General features: G+C 33.2%; 1 long non-coding RNA gene across 1 annotated transcript; it reads right to left on the bottom strand.

Moving 5' to 3' along the window:
• Positions 1-470: 470 nt before the first annotated feature.
• On the bottom strand, positions 471-16,682 carry LOC127839171 (uncharacterized). The gene is made up of 3 exons (XR_008030195.1): positions 16,258-16,682; positions 1,699-1,830; positions 471-605 (listed from the first exon to the last, which is right to left on the bottom strand). It is a non-coding gene; the product is annotated as an uncharacterized LOC127839171 (long non-coding RNA).
• Positions 16,683-19,335: the final 2,653 nt, after the last annotated feature.

The raw sequence follows: 19,335 nt of genomic DNA, 5'->3' as shown, positions 1-19,335 counted from the left end.
GTTGTAGCACAAAACACACTCACAACAAGAGATGTGTTTGTAAGAAACACAATGCCCCTACTGTGCCGCTTTTTTTTATTTGACCTTTGACCTTGAAGGATGACATTGACCTTTCACCACTCAAAATGTGCAGGTCCATGAGATACGCATGTAATCCAAATATCAAGTTGCTGTTTTTCAATATTTCAAAAGTTATGATCAAACGTTTAAGTTTTGGTAAAAGTTTTGTACACACACACACACACCTTGACACGCACACACATACAAAGAAAGACAAGCCAAAAACAATATACCCCCCGTTCATTCGATCCAGGGGCATAAAAAGCCATTAATGCAAAGCATACTAGTCAAAGTCAACATCAGATATGGTCTTACTGTGGCTGCCTGTTAAATTATTCTTTCTTTTAGCCCTCTTAGTTACAATATAGCATTTAGTTTTTCAAATATCTGTGTATGGAAAATTTAAAGATTTTTATTAATGAAATATATACCTTTGAGAGTTCCATGGTACTGGAAGACAACTGATAATATTCCTTGTGGGTCTTCACATCATGTCCCAGATGCTTTGCAAGCAATTTTAGTTCACCATGAGTCATGTCAAGAATCTATAAAGCATGTTAATTCTTGATTATATTCACAAATATGCAGTCAATCATTCCAGTTTGCTGCCAAATTTAACAAATTTGTTTTGCATCTTCTACAGAAAAGATGTACACAAGAAAGCTTTTATCTGTATAGTTGTAGTCATTATGGTGCTCCAAATTCTTGTAATCACACCATGCATTTACAGAGTCAAAAAATTTTGTAATGTTTAATTCTGAAAAAGCCAACACGTGGTTTGGTATTTACATGATCCGCCATTTTGAAAATAGCTACTTCCTGTATATATGCCAAAATTTATGTTAAATATAACAATTGGGTCTAACAATTTAAAATCAATTATTGGGTTCTCACAGATAACCATTTTCTGTCATACAAAAGCTGCCAAAATCAAAGGTCTCCATAAAAGTTTTTATTATAATTTATTCACAAATTGATGGCAAGCAAATTCAACATAATTACTTATTTCTGTATAAAAGCCGAAGTATACATGTATGTATGTATGCCATTAAACTGGAAGAGAATGTAGTATAATTGCTGAAAGTCTAAATAAATATTGTGCCATAATAAAGAAACCTTCAGGTCACAATATCTCATCTGTACAGGGATATGAAACAAAGACCATAATTCTTAAATGGCTTAAGCAATCCCATATTTGCACAACTAGACTTTAGAAGTAATTGTGAACGATTGTACCAGTTTGTAAATAAAAAAATACATACATATAAAACAACACAACAATTTCTTGATTTAACAGCAAAGTTTAATATAAATAACAAATCTATGTATCAAAGACTAAAGTAAACAAAAGGACTGCAATGGTCGCTCAAGGTATATTGACAGCAAGTAAGAAATGCTGAACCAATGATTGGCAAATCGCCATGACAAAGTACCTTGGAACTTTTGAAGAATGTCTTATATGGTACCAGACAATATTTCTTACAATACTTCTTATATGAGACTCAACAGTATTTCTTATATGGGACCCAACAATATTACTTATATGAGACCCGAAAATTAGTGTAAACATGTTTATTTCTTATATGGGACCCTACGATGTTTATTACTTGTAAGAGGCCCAACAGATAACAGAAATACCATGGGTCAGACTGGCTGGCTCTTCACTTGGCTCCCTCCTATCATGGGTCAGACTGGCTGGCTCTTCACTTGGCTCCCTCCTATCATGGGTCAGACTGCCTGGCTCTTCACTGTCAGCAGTTGACATGGACTCTGAAAGAACCAAAGTGAAACCTGTAGATTGCATATGATCAGCACAGTCAACACTGGCATGTTGTATCATGAGAGGCTCTGACTCCTGTATAGATTCTAGACTGTGGGTGTCTTCAACAGTTGCCTCAATGACTGTAAACATATAATGTCAACAGTGGGGTCTTGTATGTCTATTATCCATTGGTGGGTCTTGCTGAAATCTATAGAAAATATATATTGGCTTGGATAACAGAAGGTTTTGCTATTATGTTTACGTGACATGGTTCAGAAAAAAAGGCCATATGAATGTGACAAAAATAAATTGAGTTTTTAAAATGTTCTTAAAGTTCGTTCTTTTCCTATTCAGATAATGTACACGTTTTATATGATCAAATGAAAACTTGTTCAAACCTATAATTTTGAAGAGATGCTGTGTGAACTCTAAAAATGTTTTTATATCAATGCAACTATTTTGACGATATAATTTTGCAAGAAGTTTTGTCCGTTGTTTACTACTATACATGTAATATGGCCAATTTGTATTGTTACACGTTCTAAATTAAATGAATTAGCATAGTGATTAAATTTGTGTGATGTTTGTCTAAAATAATTTTTAAACGTCGGAAAATAATGCATATCTTCACAACGTCATTTCTCCGTTATTTGACGTTCACACAAAAGGGGCCTTTTTCAGAAACGCGCCACATATATATAAGTATATAGTCAACAGTTGGGCCTTGATATTATTATCCATTGGTGGGTCTTACTGAAATCTACAGAAAAGTATATTGGACATTACAACTGAAGTTTTGCTGTTATGTATATCATAAGTTATAGTTTTTTGTTTACAGTGTATATTGGTTCCTCTACCCAAACAGTGCACGTATGACCAAGAAAAATTTGACGAGGAGTAATATGTGCACTGGAGGGGTAGAGGAACCCATATACACTGTGACAAAAACTTATAAACAATTTTATAATACTTCAAATTCTTTAAAACAGCCAAAAAATCCTTCATTTAACGGACAAAAATCCCTTTTTGCCATTCAAGATGTTAAAGACAATATCCACATGCCGCAACCCTTAATATGATGAGTAATAGAAGGGTGTCGTTTTTACGTACATATTATACGTGTATAAAAATGTATAACAACGGCAAATGCATTTCTGCAAAATATTTGAATGTCTGTGAACATGCCATAATTAGCTTTATGTTGTATTGTGTCATTGTATTCGTTGTGGATTCAGGGCTTTTTTTCCTTCTTTGCGATTGGCCATGGACGGACATTTCACAATTTTGACACGGCCAATTCACAATCCTTTCATGTCCGTGAATATTTACAAAAACGGCCGTTTAAATCGTGAAAAACGGACTGTTCGTGCTCAAAACTGTAAAAAGAAGAAGAAGAAGATGTTTAAAGAAAAAGTTAACGCACGCATGGACACACGACGGACACAGGACCATGACATAAGCCCCGCTGGCCAGATGGAGCTAAAAATAAATATATATTTTTTTTTAGGTGGAATTTTTTTGACCAGAACGGGGAAACAAACAGCCTAGTTCGGCGTCTGTTATAGAAGGTAAAAAACCCGTTTCTAAAATGGGACCCAGCAATACTTCTTATAGGACCCAACAATATTTCTTATATGGTACCTGACAATATTTCTTACAATGCTTATTATACATGGGACCCAACAATGTTTCGTATATGGGACCCAACAATACTTCTAATATAGGACCCAACAATATTTCTTATAATACTTCTTATATGGGACTCAACAGTATTTCTTATATGGGACCCAACAATATTACTTATATGAGACCCGAAAATTAGTGTAAACATGTTTATTTCTTATATGGGACCCTACGATGTTTATTACTTGTAAGAGGCCCAACAATTCTTATTACATGTATTTAGGCAGAAATATTGCAATAATAAAGCTTCAAACAAGGATACATCGTAAACAACCTAATAAATAAATATTCTGCCCATTGGGAATTGGCAAAAATGACTTCGCAAACTGGAAATCTGAAATTGGAAATTCTGCAATCTGGTACAAAGATGGCGAAGATCACAGCTTAATTGCTTTATTCGTCCATTTAACAGATTTTAATGGCATAGAGGTTAAACGACTTTCGACAGCTCATTGGTGTTAATCTGTTGTGTAATGTCAATAAAGGTGTGAAAAACTCGCAAGTCATGTTTATAACATGTATTCCCTATCAGAGCAGTATGTGTAAGAAAAATAAATGAAATAATCCAGGCAATTTGTTTCATGCTTATGCAGTGCAACTGTTAACAGATATTCACTTTCATTTTAACCCATTATCAGAAAGTACCACTCAAAATGTGCAGCTCCATGAAAAACACATACATGCCAAATATGAAGTAGCTTTCTTCAATATAGCAAAAGTGATTGCAAAATGTTAAAGTTGGCAGAAACAGACCAACAGGGGAAAATCCATATGTCCCCCACTATAGTGAATGGGAACATAAAAAATAAAATGGGCTGGGTGGTGGTGGGGGGGGGGGGAGGGGGGTATAGTGTAAGGGTGTGGTGGTCATTTATAAGGTGGGGGGAGTCTATTGTGGTATGTCAGTTAAGAGTTGTTTTGTCAAATTATCAGTCAAATCTAATCATAAATAAAGAAGTTATGGCAATTTTAGCAAAATTAAATAATTTGACCTTGAGAGTCAAGGTCATTCAAAGGTCAAGGTAAAATTCAACTTGCCAGGTACAGTACCCTCATGATAGCATGAAAGTATTTGAAGTTTAGAATCAATAACCTTGATACTTTAGAAGTAAAATGGATCTAAACACAAAATTCACATAACCAAATCTTCAATTTTCTAAGTATAAAGGGCCCATAATTCCGTCAGAATGCCAGTCAGAGTTGCATGACTTTGCCTGCACAGTCCCCTTATGATAGTTAATAAGTGTTGCAAGTATGAAAGCAATAGCTTTGATACTTACGGAATAAAGTGGACCTAAACACAAAACTTAACCAAATTTTCAATTTTCTAAGTATAAAAAGGGCACATAATTCTGTCAAAATGCACGCCAGAGTTATCTAACTTTGCCTGCCCAGTCCCCTCTTGATAGTTAGTAAGTGTACCAAGTTTGAATGCAAAAGCATTGATACTTAATGAGTAAAGTGGACCTAAATCAGGGGGTTTTCAGCACTGTCTGCGCCTCCGGAAAACGGAGGCACTCCCAAAGCAAACGGACCCGATCCCAAACCAAAATATTAAAAAAAAGTCCCAACTTCCAAAAAAAAAAAATTTTTTTTTTTCTTTAAAGAATGAAGTGTCTTATAACTTGTGTGACTAACCAGTGTTTGTTTTGGTAAAAAATATCTGCTATAAGGTTTTGACTGTTCAGTTCTTATCTCAGAGTGTAACTGTAACTAATAAACAAAAATGCAGTACTTGAATAAACGTTGAACACGCCCAATATTGCATCTGTTTATATAAAGAAGACAAAATAACAAATAAAAACAAATTTATTTGTTAAACTACTGAATTATTTAAGCATGATATATTCACTATTTTTTCCCAAATGAGCTGTTTAATCGAAGCAAAATTTCCCCAAATGGCCAATTGTGTCGATAAAAAATTCCCAATTTGGTCAGACTCCTTTTCCCAAAATAGACAGAAAAACCCCTGTAAATGCAAAACTTAATCGGACGCCTACGCCAAGGTGATGACAATAGCTCATAATTTTTTTTCAAAAAATAGATGAGCTAAAAATGAAAAGATGCAAACTAACATGAAAATTAAATCTTAACAAGCAGGCTGTAATGATACCTTTGAATTTGATTTTGCCATTCACTGGATAATTCAAGTATCATATACATGTTTGCCCTAGGTGGCAGACCATTTAAAGCGGGTATATACGATCTTGTCAAATATTTATTAATTAATATAAATGTGCAAAAAACTTATTATACATATATTTCAAAATAAACTAAAATACAAGTAAAGAAGAACATTTGTCGGAAAATGCGAAATAAGCAGAATATTTAAAATTGAAATCGAAAAAGCCTGTACAGCCGAATTCGCCAGCATGTATATCATGCATGTAAGATGTGAATCTAAATTTAGTTTAACGGTTCATTTTAAATTCCTGCAGCGATATTGATTCATACGACACACGAACACTTACTTAAAAGACGAATGCATCGGTTATTGTAGGAAAATATGTACGAATTATCTTCGTCACAATCAGCTTGGTGCGCAAGTTTGCATTTGCTGCATTTTATGAAATTCGTCTTAAATGTATCATTTTTCTTGCATATTGCGTGTTATTATAGCATATTTGTTTCAATATATTACAATTTAACGCATTTAAAAATCGAATATACCCGCTTAAAGTTATGTTGCTTTTTTCCTAAGAGATGTACATGAATATGTGTGCCAACTATCATTTGCATACTTTTGACAGTATTGAAATTATCATAACTATTTATCAGCCTTGAAAAAAACTGACAACCATGATGCGAAGTTGGCCATAAAAACTTATTTTCTTTGAACGTTCTGCTAAATTGTATTTCACAAGATTGGCTTACTCAATAATTAGACAATTTAAACAAGAATATTTACCTACTTACTTCCCAATATTACCATTCAAAGTATCATTACATCCATTAAAAACTGTGAACTAAACATACCATTGGCTTTCTTTTCCTACAAATTATTGCAAAAGTAACTTAATATTGATTTTATAAAAGGTACCAGATAACACAAGACTAAACAAAAGGTCCAACAAGATGTGTTTGTGAAACACAATGTCCCCCTATATGACGTTTGACCTTGAAGGATGACCTTGACCCTTCACCACTCAAAATGTGCAGCTTCATGAGATACACATGCATGCCAAATATGAAGTTGCTATCTTCAATATAGCAAAAGTTATTGCAAAATGTTAAAGTTGGCGCAAACCAACCAGCAGACCAACCAACCAACCAACAGACCAACAGACAGGGCAAAAACAATATGTCCCCCACTACTATAGTGGGGGACATAAAAAAGCCCAATATTGCTCAACAGCTATAATAAAGATTGCTGAACTCTTATTGATTTGTGGGGTTGATTAACTTGGAACATAAGATGAATCTGATAGCTCATTAATTTTTGTAAAAGATGTGATCTCCAAGGAAGGAGCAAATTTTAACCAAAGGGGCATTATTTAAACAATCCTGATAGTGGACCAATTAGAGACGCTAGATACCAAATACAAATGTATAAATGCTCTTTCCTTTTTGTTACAGGGAAAAAATAAGAATGTGGCGTCTCATCAGGATCCAAACTGTTTGCTATTCTAATAATATTCTATGAAAAAAACTCGAAGAAAATGCTAATTTTTGAAATTCAGCAGATGAATTAGAGCAGGAGACACATTTCCCAGCATGCAAAGGGTTAACAGCTGTTTTTGAGGATACAATTATGTTAGCGAAAAGCCATAAGCTGTTTGATGACAAAAGTTATGTTAGTAGTTTGACATCCATTCATGTGTGCTTCTTCATGATAATGGCATCATCTATTTATTAAATATGATGTATATGATATAACTAACCTTCCATGGTAGATCAGACACACTATAGTCATAAAGAAGCTCCTCTCCTGTCTGAATGTCTCTTTGAGCAAATAAGCATAGGTATGGTTTTTGTGTGTTCATTTTCAGCACAAAATAATTGTAGATGTCACTATCTATTAATGTAGGAAAGTCCATTAAGTCACTACTCAAAAATACGTAATAGCCAATATGGCGGCGCCCTTATTATCGATTCTGGGATTGTCTATATTGCGGAGGATACTGGCAGTGGTCAATGTATAGTGATTGAGCATGCCTGTATTTACGTCATCGTCCAAGATGGTGGCAAGCAGAAAAGAAATTACGATGAACGGCAAAATGATAAATAACATTCGAATTAACAACGGATACCATATGGTTATAAGGAAATAATTTAATGGGTGTGTCAATTAACCCTCAAGACTAATTTTGAGATTAAAACAACACATATTTAGTAGAAATCTGCACAGTGAATGTGTGTCACTGAAACCAGTGTTAGAAAATTGCAGTTCAGTCTACTAGCAATACATTTTAATTATATGGGTCTCAACATTAGTCATTAAGTGTAAACATGTCTACTTCTAATAAAGGGCCAGGCCCAACAATTTTCATTACTTATATGGATACCTAAAGTGTTAATTATAGATTTAATGTTAATTAAATTATAAGGGACCCTAGAATGTCAACTTGTATCTTTTATGTTGGACCCAACGATGCTTTTTACGTATATGGGACCCAACAATGTTTCTTATATGAGATCAAACAATATTTCTTACAATACTTTTTATATATGGGACCCAACAATGTTTCTTATATGGGACCCAACAATACTTCTTATATAGGACCCAACAATATTTCTTATATAATATGGTACCTGACAATATTTCTTGCAAAATTTCTTAAATATGGGACCCAACAATGTTTCTTATACGGGACCCAACAATACTTCTTATATAGGACCCAGCAATATTTCTTATATGGTACCTGACAATATACCTTATATGGGACCCCACAATATTACTTATATGGGACCCAACAGTATTTCATATATGAGACTCAACAATATGACTTATATGAAATCTGAAAATTAGTGTCAACATGTTTATTTCTTATATGGGACCCTACAATTTTTATAACTGATAAGAGGCCCAACAATGTTTATAACATGTATTTTGGCAGAGGAAGAAGTATTGCAATATTGCAATATCATCTGTTTACCACCACTGTTTCCCTTTGAAAGAAAGGAAGTATCTGAAGAGAAGGGGAATGGGAAGCTTGGTATTAGTTTATAGCCGTGTGGATACATAATTATGGCTGAATGTTACTGCTTCTGTTACTGATTATCATAAAAGCTTTAAAGCAACAATCAATATTCCATTAAAAATTTCCTCTGTATTTTGGCAAAGAAATATTAATCTTAGTCTTTTACAGATGACACAGAGGGAAAGTTTTGAAAAAAAATCGGTTAAAAAATAATACAATATAAAGAAGTGAAACTCCAGCTGCTGGAGCAGTATTGAATTTTCATTAAAAACAATTAGTAGGTCCTTTATTTAAGGCAAGTGACCGATTGCCCAAACAGTACAAAACAGCACAATACAGCACAATACAAACCAACATAAACACAAAATATGAATAAAGCTGGGGTCACCGCCTTGGAACGGTCAATGCAAAGCATTGGGGGTTTAAACCTGGTTATAGAGCGCTCAACCTCACACTTGGCCCAGCAATATTCATAATACATTTAAGTGTAAATAAAATTTAACGTCATAGCATTGTTACTCAAGTTAAACAATAATAAAAGGGAATTAAAACGCATTCAATTTAATTGCTATTTAATTACTCAATTGCATTGAAGATACAAGAGTAACAGAATTACAACTTTTTGACGAACGATCAAATAAAACTATTAACAATTGTCAACTACATTCCTTCTTTATAGAAAAGATTTGAGAATACAGAATCATAGAGTTAATATCTCAGATAATCATCGCGCAAATACAGGAAGAAGCAGCAATAATGGGTGTAAAAATTCCATATTACATAGCTTGGTTGTTTATGTGACTGCTAAACAAATTACAAGGCATTTTTCCTGAACAATTCCAGGGAACAGTTAAGCATTTGAAACTTGAAATGTTTTATTTTATTCATAAACCCATGTGGGACAGACAGACACAGTGATTGCAGTATAGCTCCAATCACTTGTGGTAGGGGAAAGCCATATAAAAAGCTACAGCTTTTAAGTGGAGCAAATAATGGTTATTACATGTAATTAACCTTCGGTTTATGACAATTTATTGCAATTTTTCCCCAAAAGTGCCCGTCACATGGTATTTTCCCCTTTTGAAAGGTAAGGCCGTATCCCAGAGTCAATTGTTTGTTTGCTTAAAGGATTTGATGCCCATTTTATTTGTTCAAACATATAAAGGCAAAAACATGTAGTGCCAGCTGAAATTGAAATTAACAAACAAGATTAAATGACTTAAGGTCAAGGCTACAAAGAGGAATCTTAAATGATGCACAGTACCAACTCCAGGGATTTTCTTAACTCTTTCAGTGCTGGAACCGAATTTTGAAGGCCTTTGCAAACAGTTTGGATCCAGATGAGACGCCACAGAATGTGGCGTCTCATCAGGATCCAAACTGTTTGCTATTCTTATAGTATTCTTTGAAAAAATTCAAAGAAAACGCTAATTTGAGAAATTCAGCAGACAACATTTTAGCAGACGACAAATTTCCCAGCATGCAAAGGTTTAAGAACTTGACTTCCACTTGCACAGATCCTAGGCCCAAGCGTTCTTGAGTTATCATCCGGAAACCACCTGGTGGACGGACCGACAGACCGACATGTGCAAAGCAATATACCCCCTCTTCTTTGAAGGGGGGCATAAAAATCAGTTACTTGTTTTATTTCTGCATAAACAAACTGTTGAGTGAAACATCTATCAGACATGAAAATCATGCAAGATTAATACATGGCTCTATATCTAACATAAATGATATTTAAATTTTCATAATATTTAATGATTAATCAAATAACTGTAGAGAATGAAATTTTGAAAGGCCTTATTACTCACTTAATGTCATAAAGACTAGTCACTTTAGGGAGAAGTTCTGCAAAATCTCAAACAGAAGAAGGAATAACGTTGGTCCAGTTCTTTAAGATTAATATTAAATTGTGTTTTGGAAACAGTCAATCTTTAGAAAATTGAAAACAGTTTAGACAAATGATCGTTGTTGGCAATGTTATTGAAACGACCATACTATTGACTGCTAGCCGCTGACAATCGAACTGGACGGGGCTTTATAATCAATAATCGAGGTGACTGCCAACAGCTGTTGTGTTGGAATGTATTTGAAACTCTGACCTTTGGGCAAAAGAATTTGGTTGAATTTAGATTGATCAGGTTTAATGCCTTCTTGAACCCAAATTAAGGTCATTTTGCAAGTGGTCAGGACATGAACCAGCTTTCCTACTTCTTGTGACCAGTATTAGCCAACCACAAGTGACCCACTTCTTCCCAACTTGATTCAGAGGTTGGGGAAGAATGACCTACAAATACAATGTTACAATGTTCGGGAACCAATCTCTATGAAGAAACTTTATCCTACCCCCAGATTCAAACCTAAAAATTGACAGTCTGGCGCTCTATCAACTGAGCCATCAACTCAGCTAGCTGGGCAGGCCCAAAACTTTTTGGATTAAAAAAATCAATGCACAGAAAGCAGAAAGCATACTTCATTTTTAGCATATGATCATATAACCGGACATTACCTAACTTTTGGTTCCTAAACATCAGTAAATTACAGACTGCGCATTGCGATAAATAGTTGATATTTTAGATGATATTTAATATATAGCATCTTCAAGGTCTGTTCTTTAAAACGCACTGATTGAGTCGTAATGGGAAAGACTCTTTGTCAAACATTTCGGTATGTTTTGCTGACATTTATATACAATTTTGTTGATTTCTGTCTCGTTTCCAAATCGAGGTTAAACATTGTTCGCGGCCACATGCTAGTATAACTATGTTGGCAAGCAAGAAGTTTAAGCATTAATTTTAAGGCCATTTAGTAGTCCTGCCTGCAAAAGTCCATTTCAGTTTTGATTCGTGTTTAAAGATTTTGCAGCACCTTAAATGAAATAAAGAATAAGGACAATAACAGATCAAGCGTGATAATATGCGTATTGCTAATATATTATATTAAAATATATGAAAATCTTGTTGATTCTTACAATAAATGACATCAATCTTATAGTTTTATTTATGATCCATGTTTAATATCGATGATTATATATGATTCAAATAATTTCATGGTTTTTAACACGCCCATATCTTTCTGATCTATTTAGGATTTTCATCAGATATTTCACACAAGAATACAAGATCACATATAGAAAACAATCAATAACAATAACAAAAACATGAATATTATTTATAACTGGCAATATAACTTGGTCCTTGTAAACAACAAAGTTCATGTTTCGACATTTTAAATAATATGTTAAATGCCCCCCTCCTTGAGTGGTTTTGATCATGTGATCCGTTATAGCTACAACTGATCCGTTAATGCATGAATTCTGCGGCGAAAAAAAGGTAACACAAATACATTTTGGATTTGACAAGGCGGACAGTCGCTCCAACATTATTTTGCCAACCCGGCTAACATCTATAATTAACAGACAATTAAATTTGCCAACTTGTTAACAGAAAGCCAATTTAACATGAGCGGATCAATGTGATTTTAATAAATCAATTTACTTATTAAGAAACTATGTTACAGTTGGTCGATTCTTTAAATGTAATTTAGCAATCTGTGAAAACAATATGTATATATTGTAATGTCAATATTACGCCAATAATTTACTACCAACATGGAACTTCTAACAAACAAACGCAGTCAGTCTGTGCTATGCTTAGAGGGTCACTCGTACTCAAAGAAGCACATGTCTAAGTCAACCATATGATGGTTATGCAGTAAATCGAACATGTCTGTACAGTCGAATTTGCCTGCATGTTGCATTTTATGAATTTCGTCTTCAATGTATAATTTTTCTGGTATAACATTCTATCAATATATAACAATTTAATTCTTTGCTATTATATAAATATAATCGGTGATAAAACGCGTAAGAAAGAAGACGGTGAGCCACTGACAGACACAAAAGACCTTTTGTTTGGATGTTTTTTCGTTTGTGTATTTTGTGTATATATATGTTTATAAATGTCATATAAATGTCATATCATAAAAACAAATGAAATTAAGAACAACATATTTGCGGTTTTTATGTTTATCCCATTCGCAAAATGGCACTTACATGTATTCCAATAAATGTAATGTAGGAAATGTAATGTTTTGAATTGGCTAACTGTCAACAAGTTGGCAAAATTAATTGTCGGTTAATTATAGGTGTAAGTCTTTGATAGGCATATAGAACGTTTTGCCGTTGAATAAAAATAATGTAGGAGCGACTGTCCGGGTTGACAAAATAATGTAGAAGCGATTGTCCGAGTTGGCAAAATAATATAGGAGCTACTGTCCGCCCTATCAAAACATTGTAGGAGCGAATGTCCGCCCTGTCAAATTTAGCGTTAGCTAAAGAAACTTCAGCGTACAGTTTATATAGTATTGACATATCTGTACGCTGAAGTCAACCCTGTATCGAAAGTCAACCAGAGTGGTGACAGATTTATGTCACGCTATAAATCAAAGACAGTATGTTTTCTTGGATACATTCCTTCATATATTGGTGAATGAATATAAATTACTGCATCGGGGCATATTTTAAGATTCAAATGTTTCAAATGCATCTTACAATAGATGAAAATAACTCTCATCAGCCTGAAAGTCATAATTTTGCACCATTGTCACTTTGTCATGTGACGAGTTTTCATTTGGATACTTTCGGATCGACCTTGACATTTTTTGCTGGAATTGTAAACATTACTTTCGTTTTCTGAAATCTATTATTTGTGATTAACAAGTTACGTCTGGTGGATTTAAACACTGATTTCAAAGTGAATTTGGTAATTTTGAATATTTTGTACATTGATTTTGTATTTACACTACAATTTGTTTACAAAACAAGCAAGAATAATTATAAAAAAAAAACGGGAAATGTCTTTCTGAATTTGTAAACAATTGAGCACATGGTTTGTTACTAAAAATAGAAATAACATCATATGACCGTGAAATCTCGGGAGATTCGCATTTCAATCATGTGTGTCACGTCACTGTTTTTCTCGATAGACCAGTTGAATGTTATTGTTTACATTCGGGATTTTCCGCGCATGCGCACTGGCTGGTTGGCAAAAAACACTGGTTACAGTAACGTAAAACATGTATACATGTCGTTTGTTTAGTCAATAAAACGATACAAAAATCCGAAATAAACATAAAAACTCTTAAATAATAGTGCAAAAATATAATATTTAGTACCAATAAATGTATTTTCATAAATATAATTACCTCTGTATAAAAATACATATTAATAATATTAATACATCAGACTAAAAACTGGCAATCCAACAAAACAAAACAATAAATATTCTTTCATATTTTTTGTGATTGTAAGATTTTGGTAAATTATATTTCAAAGATAATAACACATACATTAATTTGATTATAATTATAAGTGGTGCAGATATTGTTATTGTTCATAAGCGAACGAAGGTGCAAGAGGGGCATTTAATCAATTATAAAACGAAGCCCTAAAAGCGGAATACATTACAATTAATAAACATTGTAGTAATTTTATTTTACATGGAATGAATTACCGTTTCGTTTCCATCGAATGACAATATCATAAAGTTTAGCATACATATGAAAAACAAGAACTGCATATTAAGCAAATTAAACTGTCTTTGCATGCACTCTCTTTACTGGTGGTAAGGAGTGATAACAATCTAGCATTTTATGATAAATATATCTATATATTAATTTATTTTACGCAAGTATTTTTTACCCTTTTGTTGTTTGCTTGTTTTCATGTCATTTCATACACTACAGAAACGTACAATCTTAACATGAATAGCCGAGTTTACATTTGCCGGTACTCGTTAAATACGTTAATTGTGTAGCAATGAAATTGCACAATATTTTTAATTTATAGTTATTAACACTCTATTATTATGATTAAACAGGCTAATATATACATACACTAATTCCTGTTAATCCATTTCGGACAAATATCTTCATTTTTTAATATGTTCAAATATTTTATTAAAGCAACTGTTTCGTATTTTGGCTTTACAATTTTGCTTAGATGATCGCTCAATATGCCAAGAGATGACATGGAGGTATCATAAATGATGTTTAATGACCAGACACTTGTATGCCACATGTGGTTTATGCAGTGGCCAAGAATAGGTCCCTGGATTTATCACACCATGTGTTCTTTGTAATTGTTTGGACAGTATCCGATCATAACGAGATAATCGCTTTATGATGAACAAAAGTGCAATAAAACACCGGGTTAAAAACGCTGAAACAAAGAGTGTCAAAATTGGTGTGAATAATTAAATAAAAACAATTACATTTATCAAGAGAATTTATTTAATGTGTAACAAGGCAAGTTTTTACAGGCATGTTCAAATCAGTTACTATATGTTGCGTACATAAAGTCGATCTATTTGCTGTTTGTTTACATCCTTATTTTTGTTCGTTCATTAAATTTGTTTTATTCTGAAAAAATTTCAATATCAGAGAATTTTTTATCTAAAAAATGGTCGCGAAGATGTGCCAAGTAGAGATTTTTATGGTAACTGCATACCGTGCTCGTATATTGTGTTCCACTCCAGATTTCGTTTATAGTAAAAACAAATAATAACAACAATATAATCGTTCCAAAAATGCATTTCCTTGCACGCTTATGTTTAATTCAGACATAGTTAGTAAAATTATATTTGATATAGTGCATGATTATCAATAAAAACGATTATTATTTCAACTTTCTCTATAAGCGCTTATATGAATTTCACCTCTTTTTGCCAACCAGTGGGCGGAGTGTAATATTTGCAGGTGCGCGTGACTTCACTCGTCAACTGGTCTATATGTTAGAGCAGAAAAGATAAATGTTAAATGTTTAAGATAGTATTTTGTAAAAAAACATATCAGTTAAATGTGAAAAATGTCAATCTTTCCAATAAAGACATAAAGTAGCTGATTTGGGCCAATAACTGCTTTTACAAGCTGTTTTGGAGCGGTCTTTGTTAACTGTCAACTTTTCGTATATTCCTGGTTGACTTTCCTACTGGGGTTGGTCCATAACTTTAATGTTGCGCCATTCAAAATTCATAGAAAGCGAATTTTAAAGTTATTGAAGCCAGAACTAATTTAGCGTAGGAGCGATTGTTTGTGGGAGCGTTTGTCTGGAAACCTTATCAAACTGATGTAAAAGAAGTCTTAAACCATTTATTGCTTTTCCCCAGAACAACTTTATTACGCTACTGATCCGGTAATAGTAACATGACTGTACCACTAAGGCTAGTCCAACTGTCTTGTGTGGTTAAAGATTCTGTTCTTTTATAATTTATTTCCCCAGTCTAACCATTGCAGTCAGCCTAAAACATATATTGAACTTGTATCGCATGGAAATGATCTGATGCTACAATCATGCTTGCTTTCATGAATGTCACTATATCTGCATTAAATGCAGATTATAGGTTACATTTGTTTGTTTGCGGTAACAAGGTTGTCACCTAAATTCGTGCCACGGCTTTACATGTTTGAAATATGTTTTCATTGTCAGCAAACGTTTCAGAAACTGTGTCCTAATTATTGGTTGCAGTTTCAGTTTAAATTCAGTCATTTGCAGAATAATTTTAATAACCAAAAATATAAATAAACCTAATAAATATTATCGCCACTTACCTTTTTAAGTTTAACCGCGAAAATTGGCAATTTTTATTACAGAGTTGTCGGGCGCCGAGTTGTCGTTCGTTGCTATGCTGGTTCCCGGTAAATCACTGCGCCGAGGTTGGTCAATCTCATACGCAGTGGCCTCCCTTATTCTAGAAAAAGACATTAATGATTGGCGAATGCCCAAGGGAAGTAACTGCTGTGTGGAGTTTGACCTAATGTGTGCTAATGGGAGATATAGGCCCGACAATTCGAGTAAAATTACACATGCAAATTTGAATTTAAAAATAGTCATGAGTATGTTAAGCAGCCTTTTTTTAAGTGGGTCTTCAACTGTCGGGTCCAAGTGCCCGATAATCGACTTTGGGACCCGACAATCGACTAAAGACCCAACAATACGGCCGTAAAATGGACGTTTGACCCACCATTTTACCCAATCTGAAACTATATATATATATATATATATATATATGATAATATATAATGTGCATGTTAGTTTGTGTGCAATGTGTCAAATGAAAACTGGCAATATTAAATTGACTATGGCAAGGTTGAAGACACTTTTTCAGGTGAGGCAAGTTTGAGCTCGACTTTTAAAGGAAAAAGCCAATGGGTTTAAGAGCTAGGTTAATTTTTTTCGATGAGTTTCTGTCTCAGGAATGCCTCAATGGATTACGTTCAAACGTCCGCCGTGTACAATCAACCCTACATACGGTAAAAATTGGTTTACACTGTCGGGTGAAGTTGGTGGATTAAGAGTTTATACTGGACATATTAAATAAAAAAATATAATATAACTATTTCATTGATATCAGTTAAAAATTAACATTTTACTCGCATAAGTTCACGACGGTGCTTCAAACATAGGATAGAAATATAAAAGAAATAAGCAATCAAAATATTTGTATAGATCTTAAATCAAATTTTATATATGCACTGTATTCAGTGCGACATCAAAAAGACAAAAGCATATTAAATTTATTTTTATATTCGAATATAATGTTCTTCATGAGCATCATAGATGTGTCGTGAACAGTTGAAAAACAACGTTATAATACTACCGAACGCAATTGTTTTGCATTATTTGAAGTAAAAAACAACAAAAACAATATGTTTGAATTCATTTCAGGGATACAACTGAAGGCTTACAACGCGTATTTATCTTAAAGGTATATTACAGAAAACAAGTATCGATTAATCCGATTGCATACAATACGTTCATGTAAATTTAGAATTAAGACTTTGTAGACGACGGATGCCTAGATTTGACTTTCGCTGTACATATTGCAAAGTACAAGACCAATGCTGCGTAACGCTACAGGGAGAAGGCGGGATTCAAAGAACACGGTCCGGTCCAGGTGAAGTTTTTTACATAGCTCGTAGCCAATTGAGGGAATTTTATTAATTTCATTTTGAATAATTTGGACAATAGTATTGTATTTAATATTGGTATTTAGAAATGTTCAATATAATTTACATATAATAAATGTGTTCACAATAATTATTCAATTAAACTTACAATAATGTGTATATATATTTGGATTTATATAGTATGTAAACATAGTATTTATGTTTTTCATTTCCACTTGCCGGTAACTCACGTTTTTTAAAAGTACTTTGCAGCGATTTCATAATTAAAATATACTATGCTCATACATGCAACAATTGATTATTATGTCATTGTCTTTCATTTGTGTTTAAATTCCATTGTGATTTAAATCGTAATGCTATGTATTTATTTTTATGTATATGCATGTTATCAAATAATTATCTGCCTAGTGTTTGGTTTCAAATCCGGCTTCAAACCAAAATATTTTTTCACAGATTGTTCTTAGGCGGCGACCCCATTTTGGTCATGTTTGGGCTTTTGTTATATACATGTGTGTGCATGTGTTTTCTGTTTAACTGTTTGGTATTTGATTCATTGACATAAATACAAAACCACATAGTACACTTATATTTTTCTCTCCTGCTGGTGCAACTGAAGTTACACTGTATGTGTCGATTCGAAATTGATATACATGTTCCAAAGGACAATGTGTCTTAAGTTGTTTATTATTGATTAATGTAGACTCCTCATCACTGAATTTATAACGCACGTAAAACTATTTTTAGGTATGCGATGTTTACGTTAACAATTTCTAATTGTGTAAACAATATTAATGTTGGCCATACTATTATTTTTCCTTACCATGTTACCATTTGTATTAACCCCTATACAAGTTAAAAAAGTGATGTATGACAAGGTACAGAATATTTGTGACAGATTATAGTTATTGGTCAAAGAAGTTTCTAAACCAATTTAAACAAAAGAAAGTGAAAAAGGAAAAATCCTGTACATTTCCTCTAATATATTAGGGCTAGTTGAAACAATAAAAATAAGTTTCGCTAAGTTATCATGCATTTTTACTTTAAAACAATTGGTATATACGGTCGTGTCTGTCATGCTATACAAAATAATGTATTTGCACGGCGAGCAACGATAAGAGTATAGAGATCTGTTTTATTTAAAATGACATTGGAAGTTGTCGATATTACACGAGGTAGCTACAATCAGTGGTTTCAAAATAAAATTATTTATAACAAATTTACTTGTAAGAAAGGTATCATAATGTCATGATACACAGGTATAATAAAAAGCATAACTTTTGCCAAATCAATATACAATTCATTTAAACTACAAAAATGGAAACGAGCGGCTGGTCGGTGGTAAAATTAATATGTGAACTACATGTTCTTGAGAAAATACTGATGGAAAATCTCTCAGAAGAATACAGAAAATTAAAACAGTTACATTCATCAAATGTGAAATACTTGCTTTTCAATTGATGAGTCCATTGTATATGTGTTTGCTTATAGCTACTTATAAGTGAGTTGCTAAGTTACTCCCTTTTTGCGTTTAATATACACGTACTAATATAACCGTCTGTATTTTTATTCATTTGGTAAATATTGCCATTTGTATGTATCTATTTATTATTGAAGTTGTTATATTTTCCCTTTTTATATTTTGTTCAACCCATGTGTTCACTTGCTTTCTATTGCAATATGCATGAACAATTCAATATACTGTAAGGTATATGTAGATAT

This window comes from Dreissena polymorpha, chromosome 7 (assembly GCF_020536995.1).
Source record: "Dreissena polymorpha isolate Duluth1 chromosome 7, UMN_Dpol_1.0, whole genome shotgun sequence".
Classification (NCBI taxonomy): domain Eukaryota; kingdom Metazoa; phylum Mollusca; class Bivalvia; order Myida; family Dreissenidae; genus Dreissena; species Dreissena polymorpha.
The sequence above is the reverse complement of the archived record's forward strand: the minus strand, read 5'-3'. Positions and strand labels throughout refer to the sequence as shown.